The sequence below is a fragment of the Erinaceus europaeus genome, chromosome 4 (genome assembly GCF_950295315.1).
Source record: "Erinaceus europaeus chromosome 4, mEriEur2.1, whole genome shotgun sequence".
NCBI classification, from domain to species: domain Eukaryota; kingdom Metazoa; phylum Chordata; class Mammalia; order Eulipotyphla; family Erinaceidae; genus Erinaceus; species Erinaceus europaeus.
The window spans coordinates 137,238,783-137,265,896 of record NC_080165.1 but is presented as its reverse complement, the minus strand read 5'-3'; the positions used below and the strand labels follow the sequence as shown (position 1 = coordinate 137,265,896).

The 27,114-nt window shown below is 38.1% G+C and overlaps 1 protein-coding gene and 1 non-coding gene across 4 annotated transcripts in view; both read right to left on the bottom strand.

The window, feature by feature from the left end:
* Positions 1-27,114, bottom strand: part of HS3ST5 (heparan sulfate-glucosamine 3-sulfotransferase 5) — a 224,947-nt gene that overhangs the window by 119,912 nt on the left and 77,921 nt on the right. Inside the window, exon 1 of one of the 3 annotated variants that reach the window (XM_060190598.1) lies at positions 25,004-25,490. The exons of 1 other annotated variant lie outside the window; for it this stretch is intronic. The gene's annotated coding sequence lies outside the window, so the exon portion shown is untranslated. Of the gene's footprint in view, positions 1-25,003; positions 25,491-27,114 lie in introns of those variants that run through there. One more of the 3 variants, XM_060190599.1, reaches the window with a different exon arrangement.
* Positions 10,917-10,978, bottom strand: LOC132538479 (U7 small nuclear RNA). The gene has a single exon (XR_009549835.1). It is a non-coding gene; the product is annotated as a U7 small nuclear RNA (small nuclear RNA).

Genomic DNA, 27,114 nt, shown 5'->3' with positions numbered 1-27,114 from the left:
AAGGCCCATATTGTCTTCTTTCAGGACAAGTTTTATGAAGAATATGGGGTGTTCATAAGAAATTTAGGAATGGTGGCAGAGAGAAAGGTGAATTAGCTTTGATAGTGTATTATATTAAAGCCCAGAGAAAGAGGTCAGATCTCTAGAGATGTCCTTAGTGATTACATTAAAGCCACAATGGCATCTGTGGTCTTTTTATCTTTTTTAAACTTTTTAATTCTCTTTAATTATTTGATAGAGACAGCCAGATATCGAGAAGAAAGTGGACATAGGAAGAGAGACAGAGAGTTAGCTGTAACACCGTTTTACCACTAGTGAAACTTTCCCCTGCAGGTGGGGGCTGGGGGCTTGAACTCTGGTCCTTGCACATTATAACATGTTGGGCTCAACCAAGTGGGCCACTACCAGAACCCTAGTCTTTTTTTTATTGGTTGATTACAATCATGGAGAAAAACAGCCCTGAATGATAACCGACATATCTTATGTAAATTACATTTAAAACTTGTGTTTTGAATGTTTTTAAAAACTTAAAAGTATTTTATTTTTATTTGAAGGTGGAAATTCTAAGAAAAATACCCTTAATTTACTTTTTGTCTTGAGTTTCTATTGCTTTAAAACAAACAAACAAACCATGAATGAGGTTAGATAGTGGTAATGCAAAGAGACTGTGCCATAACTGATAAGCGCTCTGGGGAAAAGAAAAGAATAAGTAAGCACAAAACACATATTCTCTTGCCATCAAATGACCATTTTGAGGTCTTTCAACTGAAGTCTAACGCTAATGGAATGCAGCACCTACAAATGCTGATGATGAAGTGTAGACTCACCAGTTAGCCATGTCTGAGGTAAGACTTTTGGTATTGCTTATTTGGGGCGGCATGAGTTGACCCACAGAATAGCTATCTGAAACCATGTAATAAAAGTCTTTCCTATATAATGGGGTTTAAGATCAAATGTCAGTGTTCTTTGATCTTTTTTGCTCAGATGTTCTTCTGATTATGTGGAACAGAATTCAGCAGGTGTTTGATTGTTTACCCAGTAAAGGAGAAGGTGAGCTGGGATTAAATTGTTATGACATAGCTTTGTGTTAGCCCCGCTGAGTAGTGAATTTGAGATAATTGTGTTGCTGCAATAGCAATCTTGCTAAGTACAACAGGACATGGAAAAGCTTGGCTCAGAAACTAATGGGCTGCAGCTACCATCTGTGGGAATGAAGCTAAATGCCTCTAAAAGAAATACTCCTAAGTGTAACTAGCCATCTTGTTGATTAGCTTTCTGGTGGACAGGATTCCAGTTGTCTGAATGAACCAACACAACCTCTCTCTGGAAGCCAGTAAGTAGGAGAATAACCATTTGCTTCCGAATCAGTATTTGCTCAATGAATTTCAATATATTCAAAGCTCAGTTTGAAAAGAGACACTTATAATCAGCTCATGTAAAATGCAGAAAATTACATCAACACTTCACAAACTATAAATTAAGATACAAAAACATAAGTTGTTGAGCCAGGGTTTAAATGGTCATTTTCCTCCCCAATTCAACACATTTAGCTTTATTTTTATATCATGTTCTCTATGGCTGAGTTCACTGGAAGCTGGTAGGTTCAAATTTATTCAAAATAAAGTAACTGGCTCAATTTTCAGCATGTGCACAGAATTTTATACTTTCATTATTTTAATATATATTAAAAACATCAATACAGAGTAAAAATACTATGGTTAGAAATGACCCAAACTTTTCAAGAAACAAATTTTTATAGACAAGTTCTGAAATGAAAAGGAAACAAAATTTCTGCTAAGTGAGATTTTTAAGTATTTGAACTAAACAATGCTCAAGACTAAAGCTTTTCAAAGTTATAAACACAAAAAAGCAACTTGTATAATCTCCTTAATAAAATGAGTCCTAGTATTCTGAAAATAAGTGAGGCAGTACTTAAAAGCTTCATAAATACTTTAAAATTATATTTTCAGTAAAACATTTAAACATTTTGCTTGTGCATTTCTTGTACTTTTGTAAAATGGGGTTATACTAACACTAGATTTTAATTTAAACATATATTTGTACAGATTAACTTATTTATTTATTTATTTATTTCTGAGAAAGATAGGAGAGAGAAAGAACCAGACATCACTCTGGTACAGGTGCTGCCAGGGATTGAATTCAGGACCTCATGCTTGAGAGCCCAATGCTTTACCCAATGCACCACCTCCCGGACCACGAACTCAATAAGACAAGACTAGGACCACTTTGGGAACTCATCAAGTCATGGGTGAGTGCAAACATGTGTGGCTCCAGGACAGAGAGAGAGGCTTATGGAGAGATTCCTGGGGCTACAGCCCATATCTACTTGGGAGCAACTGGTGACACTATGGGCAGTTTACTAGTTGAGTCGCCACCTCCAATATGACTTTTGTTAAGAAAAAGATTGCTGAAGGGAGGAGAGGATCCCCTAATGCACACCAAATGGAATAGTGAGTCTCCATTGCTACTGTCCCTTGGAGGCTGGAGCAGCAGCAATGAGAAATAGATGATAATAGATAGACAAATTATAGATAGATAGATAGATAGATAGGTAGACAGATACACAGACAGAAACTACACTTAATTCAATGCTGCAGGGGGGCATCTTGAAGCTGAGTGGCTTAGATGGCAAGACAGGATTACTATTCAAGTGAGCTATTTTATCAGTCCAGAGATAATTTCTTCTATGACTGTAGGAATCATGGTAATAGCCATGACTATGATAATGAGAGAGATAGAGGTAGACATGGAAAATGATGCTCATCTTGACTTTGATGTGTTTAAAAGCCATTGCTTTCCTATAAGCATATTTATTTGTGATAGAGAGAGAGAAGAGAGGAGAGTGGAGAGAGGACAAAAGGAGAGGGAGTCAGAGAAAAAGAGAGAGAGATGGAGAGAGAGAGACTTACTTCACATTGGATGTTAGGAGATAGATATGAAAACTCCCAACTCATGCATGAGAGTCCACTGCTTTATACACTAAATCAATTCTCAGGTGACTATTAGGGAATTTCTTTTCTCTTTTCTTTTCTTTCTTTTTCTTTTCTTTTCTTTCTTTTTTGTTTTTTCTTTTACACCAGAGCATTGCTCAGCTCTGGCTTATGGTGGTATGGGGGATTGAACCTGGTACTTTGGAGCCTCAGACATGACAGTCTCTTTGCATAGACACTATGCTATCTACAACCCGCCCTCTATTCTTTCTTTAATTAGACAAAACAGAGAAATTGAAAGAGGAAGGGAGAGATAAAGAAGGAGAGAGAAAGACACCTGCAGACTTGCTTCACCACTTGTGAAGCTCCCTAGCTGCAGGTAGGGAGTGGGGGCTTGGACCTGGATCCTTGTTTAGGTCCTTGCACTTAGTACTTTGTACTTTTGTACTTAGTACTTTGTGTGCTTAAATGGGTGCGTCATAGCTAGGCCCAAAGGAAATTTCTTTAGGGACATTATAAAAAGGGCCTGTTTGACTAAATTGGTATGAAACTATTTTGTTGAAAAACAACACAGAACAGCTTTACAAGTTGCCATGCATAGAAATTTTAAAAAATCTGTAGCTTTAGTATAAAAATGAGAAAACTGTGGTTCTCGTTTTATTATCTTAGTAACCTTTTACTTTAGGGTTTTGTTAGGAGGAAAAGGTGTTATTCAAAGGAAAATGCTACTGCTCCAAATCATTTTATACCCTTAAAAGGGGATGTAGGATATTGATTGGTTGTATTATAAAGTAAATATTTTAATTATTTGTTAGCTTTTTGTATTGTAAGGTGTCTCCTGTCAAATTTTGGTGTATATAATAGACAACATCCATCCTGTAGTCTGAAATGACTTAGATTTTTCTAATTGAGATAATGTAATTTTAATAATTTTACTTATATTTTGTTTGAGAAAGTTTATTGGTGAAGTTTCAGGGCAAACTGTTGTGTTAAACTTAGAGCTTGCACATTGAACTTACACATTGAAAGCTACCACATACTATTTCATTCAGAATTTTTAGAATTTGTTTATTAAATCCTATTTGATATATGGCTGAGGCCATCATTTTATTTTATTTTAGAAAAAGAGTCAGTTTTTTTTTAATTGTGAGATATCAATGGTTTATAGTAAATACAGTTCTTGGTACCCGTATATAATTTTCTCAGTTTTCTTCCAAATTCTTTCACCTTCAGCCTAGGTCTTCCTCCATCATCATGAACCAGGACCTAAAAGCCACTCCCCACCCCACCCCCACACCCACCCACAGAATCCTTTTTGGTGCAATTCACCAGGTCCAGTCCAATTTTCACTTTGTGTTTACCATTTCTGTTCCTATTTCTCAACTTTTGTCCACAAGTGAGACTATCAGTCAGTATTTTCAAATGTGCCACTGTGCCTCTCACAGTGTACACATTTAATTAATAGAGATCACTCCCTCTTGACTTCAGTAAAGCTTATCAACTCATCTGTGTTCTGAAGTCACTTCTTTTGGAATCCAATATTTTATATACTAAGATGTCATTCTTCACTGAAATCCAGAAAAAAAAAATAAAGAAGAAACTCCAACTATCTGAGTTAGGCATGAACTGGGCTTTAAAATGAAGGAAGAATTTGGAACTCCCACACATCTTTACAGATTTACTTTCCCCAGCTTCTTCCTATTTCATCTTGCAGCTCAGGAGAATCCAGAGGCTAAAGTGGCTTTGGCAGAGAGTCTCTCAAGTGATTGGGTAAACACTGGCTCAGTTCTCTGCCTCTATGCACTTTCTGTGGTCCACCCTTCTAAGCACAGGTGCAAATCCCAAGTGACCTGCCCCTTGACCAGTCATCTCCTGTCTCAGTCAGGAGAGATGCGGGAGCTCAGCATCATGTAGCCTTTGTGCTCTGAGTTATCATTTCAAAGCTTTTGCCTTGTCTTGATTTATTAGATCTTGGTTTTGCTAACTGAATCTATCTGGGAACCTGCCCAGCAATTATTATCATGCTCTTTACTTTGTGCCAACCTCTCTAGCTCATCTGGATTCTACAAGGAGTTGAAGTCTCGCCTCTGACCTCAAGCCAATGGGGATGGGAGGGTAAGGAGGTTGGGGAGAGGGAGACACTATGCATTGGCTTTGATATTCCTCATTACTCTGTTTAACTTATTCATGGAAATAACTCCATTGCTGCCTCCCATGTATATCACAGTATCTCCTAGTTTAGACTCCGTCAAAGTGCTTATACTGATATGCATCTTTTATTTTGCCCCTTTTCTTTTTTCTTTCCTTTCCTTTTCTTTTTATTTATAAAAAGGAAACATTGACGAAATCATAGGATTAGAGAGGTACAACTCCACAGAATTCCCACCATCAGAACTCCATATCCCATCCCCTTCCCTGATAGCTTTCCTATTCTTTATCCCTCTGGGAGTATGGACCCAGGGTCATTATGGGTGCAGAAGATGAAAGGTCTGGCTTCTGTAATTGCTGAACACAGACATTGACAGGTGGATCCATACTCCCAGCCTGTCTGTCTCTTTCCCTAGTGGGGCGGGGCTCTGGGGAAGTGGGGCTCCAGGACAACCCCCTTTCTTTTCTTAAACAAACAAACTTTAAAAAAGCAACCAGTGGCATTACTTCATAAGACACCGCTATCTATAAATAATGTCAAAGGACATAAATTATGGTGATGTTGTGTATGATACAGCAAATCCTAACAATGGGATCTTCAGAGTTAACCCAATTGCCAAATAATTTGATTATAGCAATAACTATTGCCTTCTTAAACTCTAAGACAGCAGGAACCTCCCACTTCCTCTATAGAGCCTATATTTCCCCCAGTCCTGGAACCTCTAGGGTGGGGCTCACTTTCCTGCATGCTTCTCTCAATTCATACCAAATGATATTGCATCTGCTAATCCCAACCTAATCAATGTAACACGTATCACCTCAGCATGCATCACTTCAGACTGTGTCCAGAGACGTCAGGCATGGAATGTCAACCCTTCAGCCTCATTACTCAGGTGAGACCTTTCTTTTCTCATAGGATTCTCTAATTCCATTTTGGCTGGTTTACTTCCCAACAAAGCCCCCAAACCTACATATTTATTTGTTTGTTTATTTGAAAGAGACAGAGGGAAATCAAGAGGGAAAAAGGAGACGGACAGAAAGAGACACCTTCAGCAATGCTTCTCTACTCATGAAATTCTATCCTGCAAGTGGGAACGAGGGGTTTGAATCCAGGTCTCTGCATACTATAACATGTACACTCTGCCAGGTTTGCTACCACCCAGCCTTGTAGCCTTTATTCTACCAGATTAATACTTCAAGTATAACCAGTTATAATCACTTTTATTCACAGTTATTACCTCAGAACCACACTTGAAACTAGAAAAGATTAGACATATTTTTTTTGCAAATGAGAAACTTAAGACCTAGACAAAGGAAGATTACTTTACGTTCAGCTCTTTGCTGAAGAGGACCTGTCAGGTTCTTTCTTTCTTTCTTTCTTTCTTTCTTTCTTTCTTTCTTTCTTTCTTTCTTTCTTTCTTTCTTTTTGTAAATAACAGAGTAAGGAAGAATTACCTTGAAGACTTATGGAGACACCTTGTACAAGAATTCAGAAGGGCATTTGGTGGGTAACAGAGAGGATCATGGAGAATGTTCATTTCTGGGTTAGAGAAGTAGCCAGAAGAAAAGGTAAATCCAGCTACTGGAGGTGTGACTCTTAGATGTTAGTCGAGTGAAGGAAAGAAGGGGTTGGGTAAAAGATAGCATTATCTGAACACTAAAGGTCAAGTCCATACTGCTTGACCAGCTCTGACTTACACAGTGTGGTCAGAGAAACCTGTGACAAGCTATTGATGCCTGCCCTGGGCATGGAGAAAAAGAGTGCCAACTTGCTTATTTTCTAATCTTCCTCTGCTTGTTTGCAGAACAAACAATCCAGCTGACACTCAGCTTCTTCTTCTAGCGTTTGCCCTTCTTCCATAGCCAGTCAACAGCGTCAGGTTAAAAGGTAACTCAAATGAGATGCAAACTGGCATTCCTTGAGGGGGAATGTATCCAAGCAATATTAATTGTAAATGTGACCTGCTTGTTATATTTAATTTAGGAACGTAAAGTGCTTGCGAGCTACCATATCCAACCTCACCTGCTCCATTACCCTGCCTGTTTGATTGAGTAGCTTGTCATTCTTCTTTCCCCTAATCTACTTCATTCCAGACAAACTGGTCTCTATACTTGGGGGGGGTGGGGGGGTGGGGGGGGAGAGGTAGAGTGGTAACACTGGGCAAGTTAGTACTTTAGGGCTTTACTTGTCAAATTTTCTCTGTCCCAGATGCTCTACAGCCAGATGTGGCAGGGTTAGTTCCCTGTGGCCTTTATTAAAAAACATCTCACCTGAGAAACCTTCCCTGCCTGCTACTGCAAATCAGAACACAAAACCTTCTTTGCTCCTCCCCTTGGAAATCCCTGTCTGCTTGAAGTCCTAGCCTTCTCTTTCTGATACCTTTGTTAGTATTTGGTTATTATCAACTTCCCTCATTCCCAAGCCCACACTCATCTAGAATTTTCAGCTGTAGAAGGAAAAAGTCATAATTTTTACTTACTTTGATTGACTCAGAATCTAAGGGAGAACTTAGCAATAGGTACTCCAGGAATCTTTGCTGAATGAATTTATGCTAATTAATTTATAGAATATTTTGTATGCTTAACCCTAGTGGGTTAAAAATTATTTTCTATTTTCTTCTGTATTAAATTTTTGTAATGACTGTCTTGTGATCAAATGATATTTATTTTTCCATTGCCTTCCCCAGTTTTTAGTGGTCTGCTGAGATAAAACAAACAAACAAATAAATAGGCTATATTTACATATAAAAATGGAAAAGAGAAGGGGTGTAAACTAAAACTTGTGAGATAATTAAACAATACTTTTTTTTTTTTTAAGATGAAGCTGGGGACTATTTAAAACTTGAGGAAAAAAGTAAAAAATCAAATCAAATAAAAAGCATACTATTCTTTAGCTGCAGTTGACCACTGTGGATGTCTGCGGGTTTGAAATCAGGTCTTATTACTTACTAGTGTAATAAGGCAAATCACTTCATTTCTCAGTTTCTGTCTGTTTCTTTTTATAAATTGGATATAATTATAGCACTGACCTCATGGCTTGACCCAGAGGTTAAATGAGAAGAGAGAGTACTGTGGTCCTCAGCAGTGCCTGGTCCACGCACGTGCTGACTCTGGAGAGAGAGGCACCTGTGCAGGAGGTGGGAGGCGAGGTGAGGGGGTGTCACATTGCCATTCAATGGCCTTAAAACATCCAGTATCTTGGATCTACCGCAATGTAACAAAGCCGCTGTGGAGAGTGTCAGTGTCTGTGAAAGGTTTCATTATATCATATGCCCAGGTGACCTTAAATATATTTTTTAAAAGGAAAATTCTCCAAACATGAGTCTTTTGAAACTCTTCTGAGCCTTATGTATTACACTGGGCTTGGGCTTGGTATGAAATGTGAGAATAAACATACCCTACATTTATAGATTGAGTTGGAAGCAATGTTTTCACATAGTGTTCATCCATCCCCCACCCCCACCCCTAAAATATATCCTAATTTTCTGTTCTCTACCCTGGCACACGAACAAGAACTGCCCATGGAAATAAATGCGCTGTTCTGTAGAGAATACTGTAAATAAAAACCAGTGAGAAAAAAAAATCCTGAGGAAAATTAATTTTCAGCAATGAAGAAAGCAAGGAAAACAGAACTGGGCTTCTCCTGCTTATGATTTATAACATGTCCTCACTTAACTCACAATAGTGAATCACTGACTTTTCCTCCAAGGAGATTTTTTAATTGTTTTTATTTTTTATCCTTTCTCTCTAAGTTTGACTCTGCATATATCTACATGCAAGGACAGGAACTTTCTTCTTATTTGGAATTTCCTTGTGCTATGTCTCCACATTCTATTCTTTCCAACATTAACAACCACAACAACAATATCTGTAATAGACGCAGCTCCAGAGGAAAGCTCCTTCCTCACTCTACTCTTGTTTTTTCAAAATTCTCAGCCTGAGTTGCATTAACAGACAAGTTTCTAGCAGTTGAGTCAGGGCATAACATTTCTTTTCTTTCAGAGAACTTTTTTTTTTTTTTTTTATGATTCAAAAAGGGATGTCAAAGCAGTCATGAGGGGCTGGGGAAATAGCATAGTTGTTATGCAAATAGACTTTCATGCCTGCGGCTCTCAGGTCCCAAGTTCAATTCCCCACTGCATCCTAAGCAGTGTTCTGTCTCTGTCTCTTGTCTCTGCCTTTCTCTTTCATTAAAATAAAGTAAATAAAATGTTTTTTAAAAAGAAGTCATGAGAACCCATTTAACAGAGCTTAGTCTAACTGTTTCATGAATGTAGTGATGCAATGTGCTATTTACTCATCACATTTACTTGGAAATTCATCAACTCTTAGTTATGTTTTCATTCATTACTTGTACCCTGACTTGCTCAAAGCTAGACTCTTAGCAAAATTTCCACAGATGTTCTTACTGCCAAATCTTTTTTGTTTATGCTTTCAACACCCAGTTTATTTTACACCTTGGCAGCGTACAACACTATTGACTATTCAATCCCTTCTAGAAACATTTTTATCCCACTGGTCCTTATGATGATCAAAACTCTTTAAAATTTCCTACAGCCTCTGTAGTTGTTCCTTCTCAGTGTCCTTTGTAGCTCCTCTTTTGCCACCTAGATCTTAAAATATGCCTTTCCCCGAGGGCTCTCTTTTAGGAATTTCTCTTCTTTTTCTAACTCTGCTAAGCTTGGCTTATGTCTGACTGCTGCAAATTCTCTCTCTCTGTACATACACACACACGCACATACACACACACACACACACTATATATATATATATGTATATGTATATGTATATGTATATGTATATGTATATGTATATGTATATGTATATGTATATGTATATGTGTCTAAATTTTCTCTTATGAAATCAAAGCAATTATTGGACATGTACTCGTCTACATTTAAGGACTTCTGTACACAGGGACTTAACTTTTTATTTATTTATTAAAGAACTGAGACGGAGAGAAATTAAGAGGGGAGGGAGAGATAGAGACGTAGAGAGACAGAAAGACATCTGCAGCCCTGCTTCACCACTTATGAAGCTTTCCCCCTGCAGGTAGGAGCCAGGGGTTTGAACCCGGGTTCAAAAAGCAGCCTAACCTAATCTATGATGGCCAGAGTCAGAAGACTAGTTACTAGGAATGGGAGGTAGGGAGTGATAACTGGAAAGGGACAGAGGGTTGGTCATTAACATACTAGATGTTTTGTTTTTGATGTGTGCTACAGGTCTGCTCATTTTGTGAATGTCTAGTAAGCTGTATACTTGCTAAATAAGCATTTTCTGCATCTATGTTGTATTCTAATAACTTTCTGCAATAATCTTGCTCCCTCTAAAAAAAGAATTTTTGGCAACCCTGTTAGCCTAATAGATTGTGAACTGGATTTCTTGTTCTTACATAATGGGAAAATTTTATGGAATGTCATGAATCTTAAATCTGCTAAAACTAACATTTGCTTCAGTCATGTCAACAAAAATAAATACTTCAATATGAAAAACATTTGCTGCAGAAACAAATGTGTCTGATGAAAAAGCAGCAAGTAATATTTCCTTTGGCAAGTATTTGTTGGATTGAAAGAAACAAATATAAAACTTTCAAAGTGTTTACTGAATTTGCTTACATTGCCAGCTTATTAGAGATACAGAATTCTGTGGGGTTGTATATTTTGTCCACAGTCACATAAATAAAAATAATTCAAACAGAAATAAAGGCTGGATCATTTTAAAATGTTGTTACAGATATAGTCCAGGTCTGCACAGCTGTATAATACTTAGCATGTAACAGTCAAATATATTTTCTTTTTTTTTTTTTTTTTTCTTTTTAAGGGCCTTCCGGTAGGAACCGGAAGACCTGCTAGACAAATTCTAAAAGAGCTGTAACACTGCTCAAATATATTTTCAACATAAATAAAACTACCATATATAAAGCACTCTTTAACATACTCACGATCAGTTTTTTTTCATATAGAAGCTCAATCAGTATTTTAATACTTCTTAAATAGGAAATTAAATGTACTTTAAAATTATTTATTTGTTTGATATTTATTTATTTGATAGGACAGAGAGAAATTGAGAGAGGAGACTGGGAGGAGATACAAAAGAGAGAGAGAGAAAGAAACAGAGACATCTGCAGCATTGCTACATTACTAGTGGGGACTGGGAGCTTGAACCAGGGTCTTTGCCCATGGTAACATATGCACTCAGTCAGGTGGGCCACTGCCTGGTCTTTGTACCTATTTATGTATTTAATTACTTTTCAGGCATAAAGGAGAACAATGACAGAGAAATTTCTCAACATATTCAAAAGTATTTATCTACAGAGTATCCATAAGTGACAGACTATTGTTAAATGATATATGAACCAACAAATTAAGATAAAGATATTTTATTAACCATAAGTGACAGACTATTGTTAAATGATATATGAACCAACAAATTAAGATAAAGATATTTTATTAAAGAAAAACTTGAAAATCATTAATACCTTAGGGGAATGAATGACTCTTTTTCCTTTACTATATTTAGAGAGAAAAAACTGACAGAATTCTTACTCTCTCCAGAAATAATCATATATTAAATTGGTGTCAAGAAAACTTTAGAAAATATTAAGCTTTCAGGGAAAAACACTTTGAATTTATATTTTCCACTTTTAAGTCATATATTCCATGTCTCTAAAATCTGTCTAAACAATCATTAACATTTGAAAAGAAAGTTCTCTAGTTCTTACCAAATAGAAATAAATAATACCTGACAACAGCATTAGGGAACATAAACATAAAATTACCCGTTATTAAAAACTGAGCACATTTTTCTCAAAGAAGTATATTACTCAGCTGTAAAATAGTATGTTTGCCATTCACACTAATGTTTCAACATTACAGTTCGATCTTCTAAAAAGCTGACATGGAAAATAATGGCACAATAAACTAATTCATCATAATGTGCAAAAGAAACTGCTGGAATAAATTTCTAAAACTAGCAGCTTTTAAAAGTATTAATTTCTACTCCAGATAATTGGAAAGGACACCTGGGTGGGTAGGCAGTATTTTTTATGGGATTGCTCTGTCAGGAGCTCAGATAGTCTCTGGACTCAGCAATGATCATTTAGCACTAAATGACAAATGAATCTTGCAAATAGGTCTTCCTAGATGGTGTTTGCAATAAATTACCAAACTCAACTCCCCTCAAGGTCAGCTATCTGAGAGGGCAGGTATCAAACAGTCATCTCGAAGACCTAGGGTAATACTTGGGCTTCTCATAAATGGACAATAGTTGGGTTGGCTGCTGTAACATCAACTTAATGGACCGACAACATAAATTACCATCAAACTTTGACAACATCTTCCCTAGGAAACAACTGAAGAATGCTTTTACACCAAAGCTGGGGGAAAACAAAACCAGATAACAATATGTTTTGTTATACTAGATCATAAATATCTTTAACAATGCAAAGTGGGACTCAATTAATACCAGAAGCCATAACACAGTTACCTTGATGTGGTAAAAATAGCATCTAAGCAATACTGAAGTGATGCTGTTTTTTGAAGTGACTGGATTGGGAGAGAATGTGTGTTTCAGGGGAGAAAGTTTTGTTTGCCTACACTGAGCAATCTTTACTAAACAGTAAACAAAAATATTGATTTCTTTCTAGCCTTACTTTATCTATGTAGCTCACTAGACCCTCATGAAAGGAAACTTTGTGAGCTCTCACACTATTTTGAATAAATATTTAATTAGCTTTCTCTGTGAGTCATTTTGTTTTCTATTTGTAAAATATCAATTATTATTATTTTATTCATTTATTCCCTTTTATTGCCCTTGTTGTTTTATTGTTGTAGTTATTATTGTTGTTGTTATTGATGTTGTTGTTGTTGGATAGGCCAGAGAGAAATGGAGAGAGGAGGGGAAGACAGAGAGGGCGAGAGAAAGACAGACACCTGCAGACCTGCTTCACCGCTTGTGAAGTGACTCCCCTGCAGGTGGGGAGCCGGGGGCTTGAACAGGTATCCTTGTGCTTTGCGCCATGTGCACTTAACCCGCTGCGCTACCGCCTGACTCCCAAAATATCAATTATTATATGCAGACATATTGAAGACAAAGCAATTAATCCTGGGAGGAAGGGACCATATGAACTTAAAATATGAACTTAAAACTGCTAGAGAGACATTGGCTATATTTGTGAAAATAATCTGCTCCAAATAATTCCTGTTGCTTTGAGAGTCAATTTGGAGGAAAATATAACAATGGTTATACTAAAAATTGTAAGTAATTTAAACATTATTGTTTAGCTGAATTTTCTTTACTTACCCAGTTGTGCTGCTACCCTGTAATTACGATTGTTGCTGTTATTATTATGATGACACAAAGCTACAACTATTCTCTCAGGAATTTTTATAATTAGCATTTATTGTCTTGAAAAACAGAATTTCACTGTAGATTCTGTGTAAAGAGATGTTACACCAAAGAAGAACAAGATTTCCTTTGAATCCAACTGACCATAAATGTATAACATTGAACAAACGCTATACATTTAGTTAAATTACTGAAGTTCTCAAGTATAACTTAAAATTAATGTGCTTTGATCACCTCATCTCTAGGTGCTATCTCTTCTCAAGTCTCTTGCACTCTCCCTGCATTTATTTCCTTCCTCCTATTCCCACTGTCATTTCTGTGGAGAACTTCATCACCTTAGACTAGAATTATTACAGTAGTTCCTCTGCTCTTGTTCCCTTTCCACCAATCCATCCTATCTAGTCCTGCCAAGTTAATCTTTTTTAAAGCTTGGTTTTAATTATATTCTTCCTTTGTTAAATTTTTTTTTCAGTGACTCTCCATTTTCTGGAGGCCCAAAATCAGATAGTTTAGTTTGAATCAGTCAGCAACTATCTTCACTTTCTTTTCCAGTCTTATCTTCTCCAAGCTCCCCTGTACAAACCCTTAAGATACTAAATGCATTTTTCTGCCTCTCTTGTCTGCAAGCACCGGCCTAGTCTGAGCTTCGATCCTCTCTGCCTAGTCAGTTGCCTTCCTTTGTAAGGACTTTGTGTTTTTTTCTTTTTCTTTTTCTTTTCTCTCTCTCTCTCTCTCTTTTTTTTTTTTCTTCCAGGGTTATCTCTGGGGCTTGGTGCTGGCACAATGAATCCTTTGCTCCTGGTGGCTATTTCCCCCATTTTATTGGAGAGGACAGAGAGAAATTGAAAGGGGAGAGGAAAACAGACAGGGAGAGAAAGACACCTACAGACCTGCTTCACTGCTCATAAAGTGGGCCCCCTGGGGTTGGGAAACAGGGATCCTTGCATGGGTCCTTGTGCTTAGCACTATGTGCGCTTAACGAGGAATGTCATCATCCCCCCTTTTTCATTTTTATTATTATTATTATTTTTTAGATCACTTCAATCCATTGTCAGTACTCATGTTAATTAACTTAAGGCACTTATTTTTTTTTTACAAAGTTTATTGGGGACAGTGATGTTTGAGTCCTTAGCATTTGCTCATCTCCCACAGTTAGTTGGTAATCAACAGCCACTTGTTTAATGAGTGTGTGAACAGTGCTATTCTGAATTTCTTAAGGTTAAGTTTAAAGTGGTTCAGATGCAGCATGCCAGAATAGTTATTTATATATGAAAGGCAGTTTTCCTGAGTTGGATAGATATTTTAATGTTTAAATTCTTAGTGAAATTCTAGGTTACGAAATAGGAGCTGAGCACATGAAATTTATTTTTTATTATCTTTACTTGTTTATTGGATAGAGACAGCCAGAAACTGAGAGGGAAGGGGGAGATAGAGAGGGAAAGAGACAGAGAGAGATACCTGTAGGCCTGCTTCACCACTTGTGAAGTTTTTCTCCCTGCAGGTGGGGGCTGGGGACTTGAACCTGGGTCCTTGTGCATTGTAACGTGTTTTCAACCAGGTGTGCCACCACCTGGCCCCAGCACATGAAATTTACACAGAATGTTGAAATCATACTTTAATGTAAACACACAGACCATTAGAATAAACACTGAATAGTACACTTCCATTAAAGAAGAGCAAATTTTCTGAAAGTCTCTTATTAATATATAAAGTTCAATAATTCTGAAACTAAACTCATTTTAAGAATATATTCAGAGAAAGAGCTAATTATACAGCAGTTCAAAATCTTTTCTGTTTTATAATTAGAAACATATTTTAGCTTGTAATATTCTGTAGAAAGAACATGGGGTTTGGAAATGAACAAGACCTGAGTTAGGAACTTGGTTCTGCTATAGATGTGTCATCTTATCACAGTGTCTCAGTGCCTTGGAACCTTAAATATCTCAAAAGGCAAATGGTGTTATCTACTTGAAAAACCTGAGATGAATTCTTTTGAGCTGTTCATTAGAATAACAGATTTAAAGATTCTAGGGAATCAGGAACTGGGGTTCCTGGCACATTTATAAGTAGTAGTTATCCTTAATACAGTCTCTCTCTCTCTCTCTCTCTCTCTCTCTCTCTCTCTCTTTTCCCATCAGGACTATCTTTGGGATTCAGTGCCTGCATGACTCCATCACTCTTAATAGTCTTTTTTTTTTTCTTCCTTTAGATACAGGGTGAGAGACAGAGAGAAGTGGAAAGAGAGAAAAAGAGAAAGAGAGGGAAAGAGAGAGAGAGGAAGAGAAAGAGAAAGACACTATGGTACTATTCCAGTGCTCATGAACCTCTCCCTCTCCTCCAAGGCACTCCTGTCACACTTTAATGATGGCCATTTTGGTCACTACCAGGGCCCCATCCAGGGCCCTAGTCAGGGAATCCTGGGAATATCACACCGATAGGATGGGCCTAGGCCTCTCCCCACCATCACTGGTCATCTCCATCAGGAACAACATCATAAATCCTCTGTGGGCCTCTACAGGACCTTGCCTTCAACGTAGAAGAATTGTGGTAAAAATTGCCCCATGCTCTAAAGGGAGGCTGGGTCAACATACTCTGCCACTCGAGGAAGACTGGTCCTGAAATGAGTGCAGCCTATGGAATCTGAGCTCAAACTGACAAGGATGCAGAGGTTGCACAGGCTCTTGTGCTAAATATGAATAGACATGGGCTCTAGGTCAGATTGATGGGGTTTACAGTTAACAATATTAATATAATTTTCCCATATGTAGGAGCTTCCCTCTGTCCTGATCCAGCTTTCTAGTCCTATTTCCAACTTTGACACCATCTTCTCAAACAACACTCCTAGACCACCTGCATGTTAGCTGTTGGGCTCAGTCAAAAATTAGTAAAGTTCACAAGCCCCTTAGAATATATCTAAAATACTCCAAACTCAGTCAATTTCTGCTTTGTGTTTCTACTTCTTTTTTTTTTTTACATGCATAACATTCCCCAGATTCCCATTTAGCAATACAACCCCCACTATTTCATTCATCATTTTTCATGGACCTGTATTCTCCCCACCCACCCATCCACCCCAGAGTCTTTTACTTTGGTGTAATACTCCAATTCCATTTCAGGTTCGACTTGTGTTTTCTTTTCTAATCTTGTTTTTCAACTTCGGCCTGAGAGTGAGATCATCCCGTATTCATCCTTCTGTTTCTGACTTACTTCACTCAACATGATTTTTTCAAGGTCCATCCAAGATCGGCTGAAAACGGTGAAGTCACCATTTTTGGAGTATGGCACCAAAGTAAGAAAGCAGAAATATAGTAGAGTTTGCAGTGAGTACCTCCCTAATACTTCCTCTCCACTTTTCCAAGCTTTGGGTCCATGATTGCTCAACAATTTGTTTGGCTTTGTATGTTAACTCTCTTTTCAGTCACCAGGTTCCAGGTGTCATCAGGATGCCGGTCAGACTTCCCTGGATTGAAGACACCACCAATGTGTCCTGGAGCTCAGCTTCCCCAGAGACCCATCCTACTAGGGAAAGAGAGAGGCAGACTGGGAGTATGGACTGACCAGTCAACGCCCATGTTCAGCGAGGAAGCAATTACAAAAGCCAGACCTTCTACCTTCTGCAACCCTCAATGACCCTGGGTCCATGCTCCCAGAGGGATAGAGAATGGGAAAGCTATCGGTGGAGGGGGTGGGATGTGGAGATTGGGCGGTGGGAATTGTGTGGAGTTGTACCCCTCCTACCCTATGGTTTTGTTAATTAATCCTTTCTTAAATAAAAAAAATAATAAATAAATAAATAAAATAAAACCTGCAGCTAAAAAAAAAAAAAAAAAAAAAAGAACCCAAGTTTGAGCCCCTGGTCCCCACCTGCGGGGAGAAAGCTTTGTGAGTGGTGAAGCTGGTCTTCAGGTGTCTCTCTCTCCCCTTCTCTATCTCCCCCTTCCCTTTTGATTTCTGGTTGTCTCTGTCCAATAAATACAGATAATAATAATAATGATGATGACGATAATAATGTTTAACAAAAAAAAATGCTTTCCTTCTGCAGGTGGGGACTGGAGGCACGAACTAAAAAAAAGAATATATCTAAAATAGACTTCCTAGATCCTTCAAACATGAAGACCCCAAAGTTAACTGCTATATGTTTACCTTTAAGTTCCTGATTATTAAACAAATTGTTCTGCTTTATATCTTAATGCTTTTCAGGCACCAGGTTGCAGATGCTACCATGACACCAACCTGACTTCCCAGGGCAGATGACCTCACTAATGTGTCCGGGAACCCCACCTCTCCAGAGCTCTGCCCCACGAGAGAAAGATAGAAACAGGCTGGTGGTATGGATTGTCCTGCCAATGCCCATGTACAACAGAGAAGTAAATACAGAAGCCAGACTTCCCACCTTCTACTCCCCATAAATATTGTTAGTCCATACTCCCAGAGGGATAAAGAATAGGGAAACTTCTTCAGAGGGAAGGGAGGGGATATGGAACTCTGGTGGTGGGAATTGTACCCCTCTTATACCACAATCTTGTCAATCATTATTAAATCACTGATAAAAAATATCTGGATATGTATTGTACTCAACTATTTACTTTTATAAATTAATTTGACACAACAGAAAGAAATTGGGAGAAGAGGGGGAGTCAGACAGGGAAAGAGAAAGAGAGATACCTATAGTCCTATTTCACCTCTTCCCCCCTGTAGGTTTGAACCTGGGTCCTTAAACATGATGTATGCCATCAACCAGTGTGCCACCACCTGGCCCCTGAATGAACTATTTTAAAGTAGAGATTATAATTCTTGTAAGTGTTCTCTAAAGTACTGTCTTGCCACATGTTAAAAAAAAATCTATGCTTATTAATTTTTAAAGTAATAATGAATTTTGCTTATTGTATTTAAATGTTTTGTAAGAACCTTAAATTATTGTTTTTGTTAATTTGCATTCATTTTAATCTGTATTAATTCATTCTTATAAATATTATTAATATCATGACTTATTATTTATAAAAAACCTTACAACTTTGAATCATAACTTCCAAACATTCCTCAATTTCACCATTTACTGATGTATTACTCAAATAATTATCCTTCAAACTAGTCTATATCAAGATGCTTAGTAATTTATAATAATGATAAGTCACTCAGAAGACTATTCTTAAAAATTCAATGTGTTAATTGGCATATTGCACCAAAGTAAAAGACTGGGGTGGGGGTGGGTGGGTGGGGAGAATACAAGTTCAAGAAGGATGACAGAGGGCCTAGTGGGGGTTGTATTGTTATATGGGAAACTGGTGCATGTACAAACTATTGTATTTAAAAAAAAAAGAAAAAAATTCAATGTGTTATTGTCATAAGCTTGTATTTTAAGGAATACTTGACAGTTGAAATTGGTCAGATAAAATTGAACAAGTGATCACAGATTCTCCAACTCTTGGAAGTAGGGACGTCCTTTAGGGAAGCTTTGACATTTATCAAAAATGTTTCTTAATTTCTCTGTGCTTTCTTGAATACCATTTTTATGTATCAGGTTCATTGTTCTCATTCAGTTTAAAAGATAATTTTTAACAAGCCAGTAGCTGATTTCTGGAACTTGCCATGTAAACAGAAGTATAGCAAAGATGGGGTCCTAAGTCTAAATTCATGTGTTAGGTCAGATGATGAGATTTATGGCTTATTATCTAAACTCAGCAGGAATCCAATTAAGTGCTAAGAAGTGGGAAGTATCTCACAGTTTTAGAAGACAAAACTGTTTTTACTATCATAATAACTGCAGCACATGTCTCACAACTCTTGAAATATATTACTTCTCTTCATTCACTGCAAGGTTAATAATAGACAACAGTCCCAACGTGAAGTATTATTATTAATTCTTTTAAAAATGTTTTGAAAGAACTATTTCAAGAAGCAATAGGATGGATCCTACTGAGGCCCCTAGTACATTTCAGATAATCTGGGAAGAGAACACATATTTTTAGAACCATGTATTTATGGATAGTATTACCCCTAATCCTTCAAATAAGTAGCTTGCTTCACAAATATTTCTTATACAAGGCTCTGATTTCCAGTTTTATTCTATGTCCAGTCTTTGGCTTAGTCAGGATGGTCATTTTATGCCTACCTTTCTAAACATGATAGAAATCTTTCTCACCAGGTGTGTGATTTCTACATATATTGCATTCCCTGAATTTTAACTTCCTTTTTGGTAACTGGGAGATAAAAATATTTATTTGACAGTGTTACTTTGAGAATCAACTCAAGTGATATAAATAAACTTAAAATGGAATAAATGTTCCAAAATATTACTTCTGTCCCCCTCCTTTGAAGAAAATTCACCTAAATAGTATTCCTTATACTCTGCATAGACTCTCTGAAGTTACTCTGTGATTTTATGGTGGGCCAGAAGGCTAGAGTATACTTTATGTATCAGTAGGGTAGCAAATATTTTTTAAAAGTTATTTTTATTATCTTTATTTATTGGAGAGATTCAGCCAGAAATCAAGAGGGAAGGGGATGATAGAGAAAGAGAGAGACAGAGAGATACCTGCAGACCTGCTTCACCACTCACAAGGCTTCGCCCCTGCAGCTGGGAACCGGGAGCTTAAACCTGGGTCCCTGAGCACTGTAACATGTACATTCAACCAGGTGCGCCACCACCTGGCCCCTTAACAAATAATTTTAGCCAAAGGTTTATCAGTCATCTACTACATCCCACCACAAATAAGGTAAAAGCAGTCAGGGAGTTTTGGCAGTAATAAGAACGAGACTTGTTGATTATTTCCTAGAAAATAAGGAAGGATTCCAAGAGCGCTAGCCTGTCAAGTTTAGCAGAGCTCATTGTAAATTCTCCAAAATACTTTCACACTGAACAGATGGTTTTAATACTAATAAATTTCCTAAGTTCTCCCCTACATGGCATGTTTCACCAAAACCAAGCCTCATTATAAATATATCCAATCTACATTATTAAAAAGGTTGAGGGATGGAACATAGAAAAGCCAATCTGATAAGGAACCTAGGAAGGAAATGTTAATATAAGTTCTGGATGATTCTATTCTGTTTCCATTGATTGACTCACTGACATTATAAAATAGTAGTGTATGAGTAATCACTTGATATTTTTCTCTATGCTTTTATTGCTTGGGAACAAAAACAAACAAACAAGTTTACTGAGTTGAATTTTAACCTCTGAGTAAAGGAAGAAAAGAAATTATAAATCTATCCTGTTTAGATGAGTCCATAAGGAAAGAAAATTATAGTCAATTAAAATCTGTACATTGAAACTACTCTTCAGAGAACATATTGGGTTGAGATGTCACAGTGGTTTATACAACAGACTTTCATGCCTGAGGCTCAAGGTCCCAGGTTCAATCTCTAGCATTACCATTAAATCTCCAGCTAGATCCAAGTAATGCTTTGGTGAAAATAAATACATAAATAATAAAATAAATATATAAATTTTGTATATAAAGTGAAATAAAACTGGAATAAGTGTTCAAAGTGTTAGTTTAATCCCTTCTTTTGGAGATACATCAATGCCAGGTTGTTCCGTTGTGATTTTTATTATTTTTTATAAATCTTTTTCCAACATTTTATTTATTATTATGAGAGAGATATGGAAAGGAAGAAGAAAGATGGGGGAAAGGGAGGGAGGGAGGAGGGGAGAAGGAGGAAGGGAGATATGGAGAGAGAGAGAGAGAGAGAGAGAGAGAGAGAGAGAGACTGACTCACTCCAGAGCACTGCTGATTTATGGTATTGCTTGGGAATGACCTGGGACCTTAGAGCCTCAAGTAAAGGTTGTACCTTTAGTTTTCCAGAGAAACTCTGCAGTTACCCTATAATTTGTTGGTGAGTAAGAAGGACAGAGTGTACTTAATGTACCAGTACATTACATATTCTTTATTTTTATTTATTTATTTATTTATTTTTTATTTTACCAGAGCACTGCTCAGCTCTGGCTAATGGTAGTGCAGGGGATTAAACCTAGGACTTTGGAGCCTCAGTCATGAGAGTCTCTTTGCATAACTATTATTTTATCTACCCACTGCCCTGCATAATATATTCTTAATGGAATGGTACATTAAGCATACTTACACACACATACATGTATAGTGAAATTTGAAATTTCAGCATAATTTGCTTTAAACAATAATAACAGGAAAATAAATTTCACTGTTATCTGTAGCACCTAGTCACTGCGTCCTTATGTGTACAACAACAAGTGAAATGAAACAGCCTACAGTTTAGGGTAAGATGCTTCCATTCACATTGTGCCTCTTCTTCTGGTTTTAGGCAGTGATCTTTTCTCTGAGGATCACAGTATTCCTGTTTCTTAGAATGAGTGCAAAGCCTTCTGTTTTACAGTATTATTGAGCAAATGAGACAGAATATTACTGTGATCTATATCAATACACAAGCGATTCTGAGTATCTAATGTATAGCATATAAAGTATATACTGTTTTTTTAGATTTTAAAAATTTTTTTTATATTTATTTATTCCCTTTTGTTGCCCTTGTTGTTTTATTGTTGTAGTTATTATTGTTGTTGTCTCTGATATCTGATTACTGTAAAAAATGGCGACTAATTCCTAGCACTGCAAAAACAGTATCATCTGTTTTCCATCTATACCATGCCTCGGCCTCGCGTGAGCTTAATGTGCAGCTTGGCCATACGAGAATCCGGCATGAAGCCCAGCCAGTCTATCTTGGCGTTACCCTCGATCACACTCTGTCATTTCACGAACATCTCATAAAAACCGCAGCAAAGGTGGGCGAGAGGAATAACATCATTGCAAGACTGGCCAGTTCCTCATGGGGCGCGAGCGCTTCCACACTACGATCATCATCTCTGGCATTATGCTATTCCACTGCAGAATACTGTGCCCCAGGATGGTTCCGTAGCCCCCATGTCCACTTGGTCGATTCCAAATTATATTCCTCCATGAGGATAATTTCTGGAACCATCCGTTCCACCCCGGTTCCATGGCTGCCAGTTCTTAGCAACATCGCCCCGCCAGATATTCGTCGGGATGCGGCATCATCTAAGTTCATTTCCCACGTCTACGCTCGACCGGACCTGCCAATATACGCGGATATCTTCGCCTACCCTGTCCAACGCTTGACGTCTCGTCACCCAATCTGGTCCCCTACGCCTACACTGAACTTCTCTGTTCCAGTCTCTTGGAAACAGAGCTGGCAGTCAGCTGAGGTCAAGAACAAACACCTCATCGCAGACCCCTGCAAGCGTCAACCCGGCTTTGACCTAGCACGTTATGATCGGGCCCTCCTCAATTGCTATCGAACAGGCCATGGCCGGTGGGCTGCTATGTTCCATCGCTGGGGAGCCAGAGACGACCCGAACTGCCCCTGCGGCTCCAGACAGACTATGACCCACATAGTCAACGACTGCCACCTCTCCAGATTCAAAGGAGGTCTCGAAACTTTACATCAGGCTCAACCTGACACTGTTGACTGGCTACGGAAGAAGGGCAAACGCTAGAAGAAGAAGAATTGTTGTTGTCGTTGTTGGATAGGACAGAGAGAAATGGAGAGAGGAGGGGAAGACAGAGAGGAGGAGAGAAAGATAGACACCTGCAGACCTGCTTCACCGCCTGTGAAGCGACTCCCCTGCAGGTGGGGAGCTGGGGTTCGAACCGGGATCCTTATGCCGGTCCTTGTGCTTTGCGCCACCTGCGCTTAGCCCACTGCACTACAGCCCGATTCCCTTTTTTTTTTAGAATTTTTAATGATATTTATTTGATAGATACAGACAGAAACTGAGAAAAATGGGGAGATAAAGAGGGAGAGAGACAGAGAGACACCCGCAGCCCTGCTTCACCCCTCATAAAGCTTTTCCCCCTGCAGGTGGGGGTTGAGGGCTTGAACCCATGTCCTTGAGCACCGTAACATGTGCGCTCAGGGCCCCAATATATATTACATTAAATGTAGCTAATCCTCATTTAGTTACTTGCTTGTTCATCAACTGCTTAGAGTTATGACCAGCTCTGTGAGGAGTCAGTGCTCCACTGACGTGAGAGATTGTTGGTCGTGGCAGATGGCAGGGCAGCAGCTCAGGTAGGCACAGCTCAACATCTCATTTCGTATCATTTCTCTTCACTTCAGTCTCATGCTTGCAGCTGGCTGGTGTACACTGTCCTGGCATTTTTGTCTTTCTATGTATTTTATTGTGTACCTCATAGTACAATTTTCCCTCCATTTCTTATTACAACACAATATGCAGTCCACTACTGAATACAAATTAAAAGTACATGTAAAATGTCCTAAATGATGCAATTGACATTAATCTAGGTAAAGATCACTAACAAGCCCACTATTAGTAGTGTATCATGCTGAAATACTAGCTAAGAGGTGGCTTCTCATTAACTAACAAACTCATTTCCTTTTTTAATTTTTTAAAAAATTTATTTATTTTCCTTTTTGTTGTCCTTGGTTTTTATTATTGTTGTAGTTATTACTGTTGTTAGTGGTGTCGTTGCTGTTAGATAGGGCAGAGAGAAATGGAGAGAGGAGGGGAAGACAGAGAGGGGGAGAGAAAGACAGATACCTGCAGACCTGCTTCACCACCTGTGAAGCGACTCCCCTACAGGTGGGGAGCCGGGGGCTTGAACCAGGGTCCTTACGTAGGTCCTTGTGCTTCACGCCACCTGAGCTTAACCCACTGTGCTACCGCCTGACTCCCACAAACTCATTTCTTAACCGTGGTTTTGAAAAATATTTCTGCCAAGAGCACCCAGCTAGAAGTAAACTGAGTAGGAACTCAAAGCCAGGCAGGCTAGCTCTAAGTCAGCGTTCTAATCACTCCCTGTGATTGCCTCACTCCACGATGTCAGCTCTTTATGTGCTTGTTCTCCTCACCCCAGAGCACACATGCACTGGATTACTGGATTCTGCCTTTTCAGAGACAATGGCACCGACGGCACCTGGGCTATGCATCAAGAGAGAAAAACGTAGTTGATACTCTGTATTGTCAAATGCCTGAGGAGAGAGGTATACCATGAATCCTACAGAAGGTTGGGAGAAAGGAAATGATAGAAATGGAGCAACAACAAGATTTTTTCTCAGTTTTTTTTAAAAAATATATAGACACAGGGAAATTGAGAGGGGAGAGGGGGAGATAGATGGATAGAGAGACAGACAGACAGACAGACAGACACCTGTAGCCCTATTCTACCACTCATGAAGCTTTCCTCCCCACAGGTGAGTTCCAGGGGCTTGATCCTGGGTCCTTGTGCACTGTAATGTGAGAACTTAACCTCAGTGAAGAGAGGAAGGTTTCCTTATGGGAAGAGACAGAGACAACAGAATAGGAGGCAGTCTAAAGTCATTTTGGAAAAAGTTTTAAAAGCCCAAGAGAGAGAGAAGAGAGCATCTCCTGCTGGGAGAAGCACTGGGAGTTTCTGAATAGCTTGTGCACACGTATGCAGGCTCGGGCAGCCAAGCAGTGCTTTCAAAAGGCTGATAAGGTAGGAGGTGTAAAACATGGATGGGCCTAGAGACAGTCAGGTAACAATTTGCAAAAGCACGCACAAGTTTTTAGTACACATACCTACATTCAACACTTCCCAGTTAGTCCAGCGACGACTGCCTGGCTGGTGAATAACCCATGACCTTCCTTCCGTAAGGAATACCCACTGGCTATTCTTCTGGGTTTGTTTCCTGTTTGTTAGCACCTGGGGAAGGAGATAGAGGCAAAATGATTTTCTAGTTGGGCTCTTTCCTTTCCTTTCCTTTTCCTTCCTCCCTCCCTTCCTTCCTTCCTTCCTTCCTTCCTTTCTTTCTTTCTTTCTTTCTTTCTTTCTTTCTCTCTTTCTTTCATTTTTCCTTCCTTGATCCTTAGTAGATGTGATTAAAATCTTGTGTGGGAAGGAGAATTATATTGTGGATGGTCAGACCATTCTTCCTTCTTTAAAGCATACTTCCAATTCCTCAATCAATAATTTGCTAATAAAGAACAGGCACACAGTTGGGCCTTATCCTCAAACATGAAAATTGAAGAAAAATTCCCTTTGACCAGAGAAGGATTTGTAAGTTGGAGGCTATGAATAGCTGTTGAGGTAGGAAAACCTTGGCTCTCATCTTCCCCCCTCCCCACCCAATTATTAAGTAAGATTTAAGAGCAATATTTTTGACAAAGGTTGCACGTTGTGTAATGTAACTCCACACTGGACTTTTAACAACTACCTGATGATTATGTCTGCCGATCATTTAACATTTTTTTTTAAAGTATTTATTTTTATTTCATGAGACAGAAGGTGGCCAGAGCTCCAGCAGGTGCAGTGTCAGGGATTCCACATTTGTGTGCAAGATCTGTATTCTACCCTCTGCTTTCTCCCTGACCACAAATCTTAACTCTTCACTTCACAATTTCATTACTCTCTAATTCTTCTCGAGAAATTTGACAACATACACAAGTGCATCCAGAAATGTCTGTGTGTGGAGCACAGCAGTAATAACTACTTGCTTGTTAACCAGAGTTTTGCATTACTTGTGAGAACTTTTGGACAAGCTCAAAACCTGTTGAAGTTAATACAAAAGAAAGCTTAACCGAGACCACTCTGTTTCTCAATTCTCTTGATAAAATAGATTTCTAAAGTTCCCAATAAACAGAAATCATTATAAAGCTGAATAATTAAAATACTAAACTCAAGAGAGCACTCAACATTCATTACACTATAGAACTCTTCCCCTAAGGGTAGTACCTTCAATTAATTCAGTTTTTACAACAGAAGAAGAACGTGACAATTGGTAGTTGTTAGGTATTTAGTACAAGGAACAAAACAAGCTGGCTTATTTACAAACCACCCTTCCTCAGCCAGCAGAGGCACTGCTGTCACAGATTCCTAACATGTGTCTTAACTTCAGAATACAGAAAATTTAAAAATTTAAATTTAAAACTGAAGGCTAAATAATATACTGCCTTCAAATCTCTAACTAAATGTACTTTAGTTTTACTAGTAACTATAGTAGATTAGAATCGAAATTAAGACATCAATAATAAATCTTTCTAAAAGAGTATTTTAACAGCTATTTAAAAATGCATAGATTATTTATTCACTCAATTTACAAACTTTTAATAAGCACATACTCACTATGTTTTAGGGGTTAAGATAAACGATAGTTAAATGGCATCACAAAGTCTTGCTAATAGTTATTTAAACACACACACACACACACACACACACACACCCCTGAATCTATCTACATATTTGTATGCTATTAAAATACAGAATTGGGAATATATATTCACAGCTACTATAGTGCGCTGTTTAAAGTGTTATTCCTTATTATCTTTGAGGTTGTAATAAATTTTTTAAATTAAAAGTTAAATCTCACAATTCTCCAAAAATTTTTTAATCAAAGCTTCCTCTAAGAAAAGTAGAAGTTTTTAAACAAAATAAATCTACCTTCTTTTGCAGTTATAAAAGTCTATTTTAACTGCTAGGATTTTTCTGAGGTGTCTACAGGACTGACATTTAAGGCCTGGAAATGAGTGAGCATAGTAACTACAGCTTTATAACAAAAAGACTGTAGTAGAAGCAGCTTATTTTTCCTTTGATCTGATATATTGATACTAGTATTCCAGGAGACAGATTTATTTTATTAACTGCTACTTTGGAAAATTACACTTCGTTTCTTCATGGAATTCATTGTAAAAGT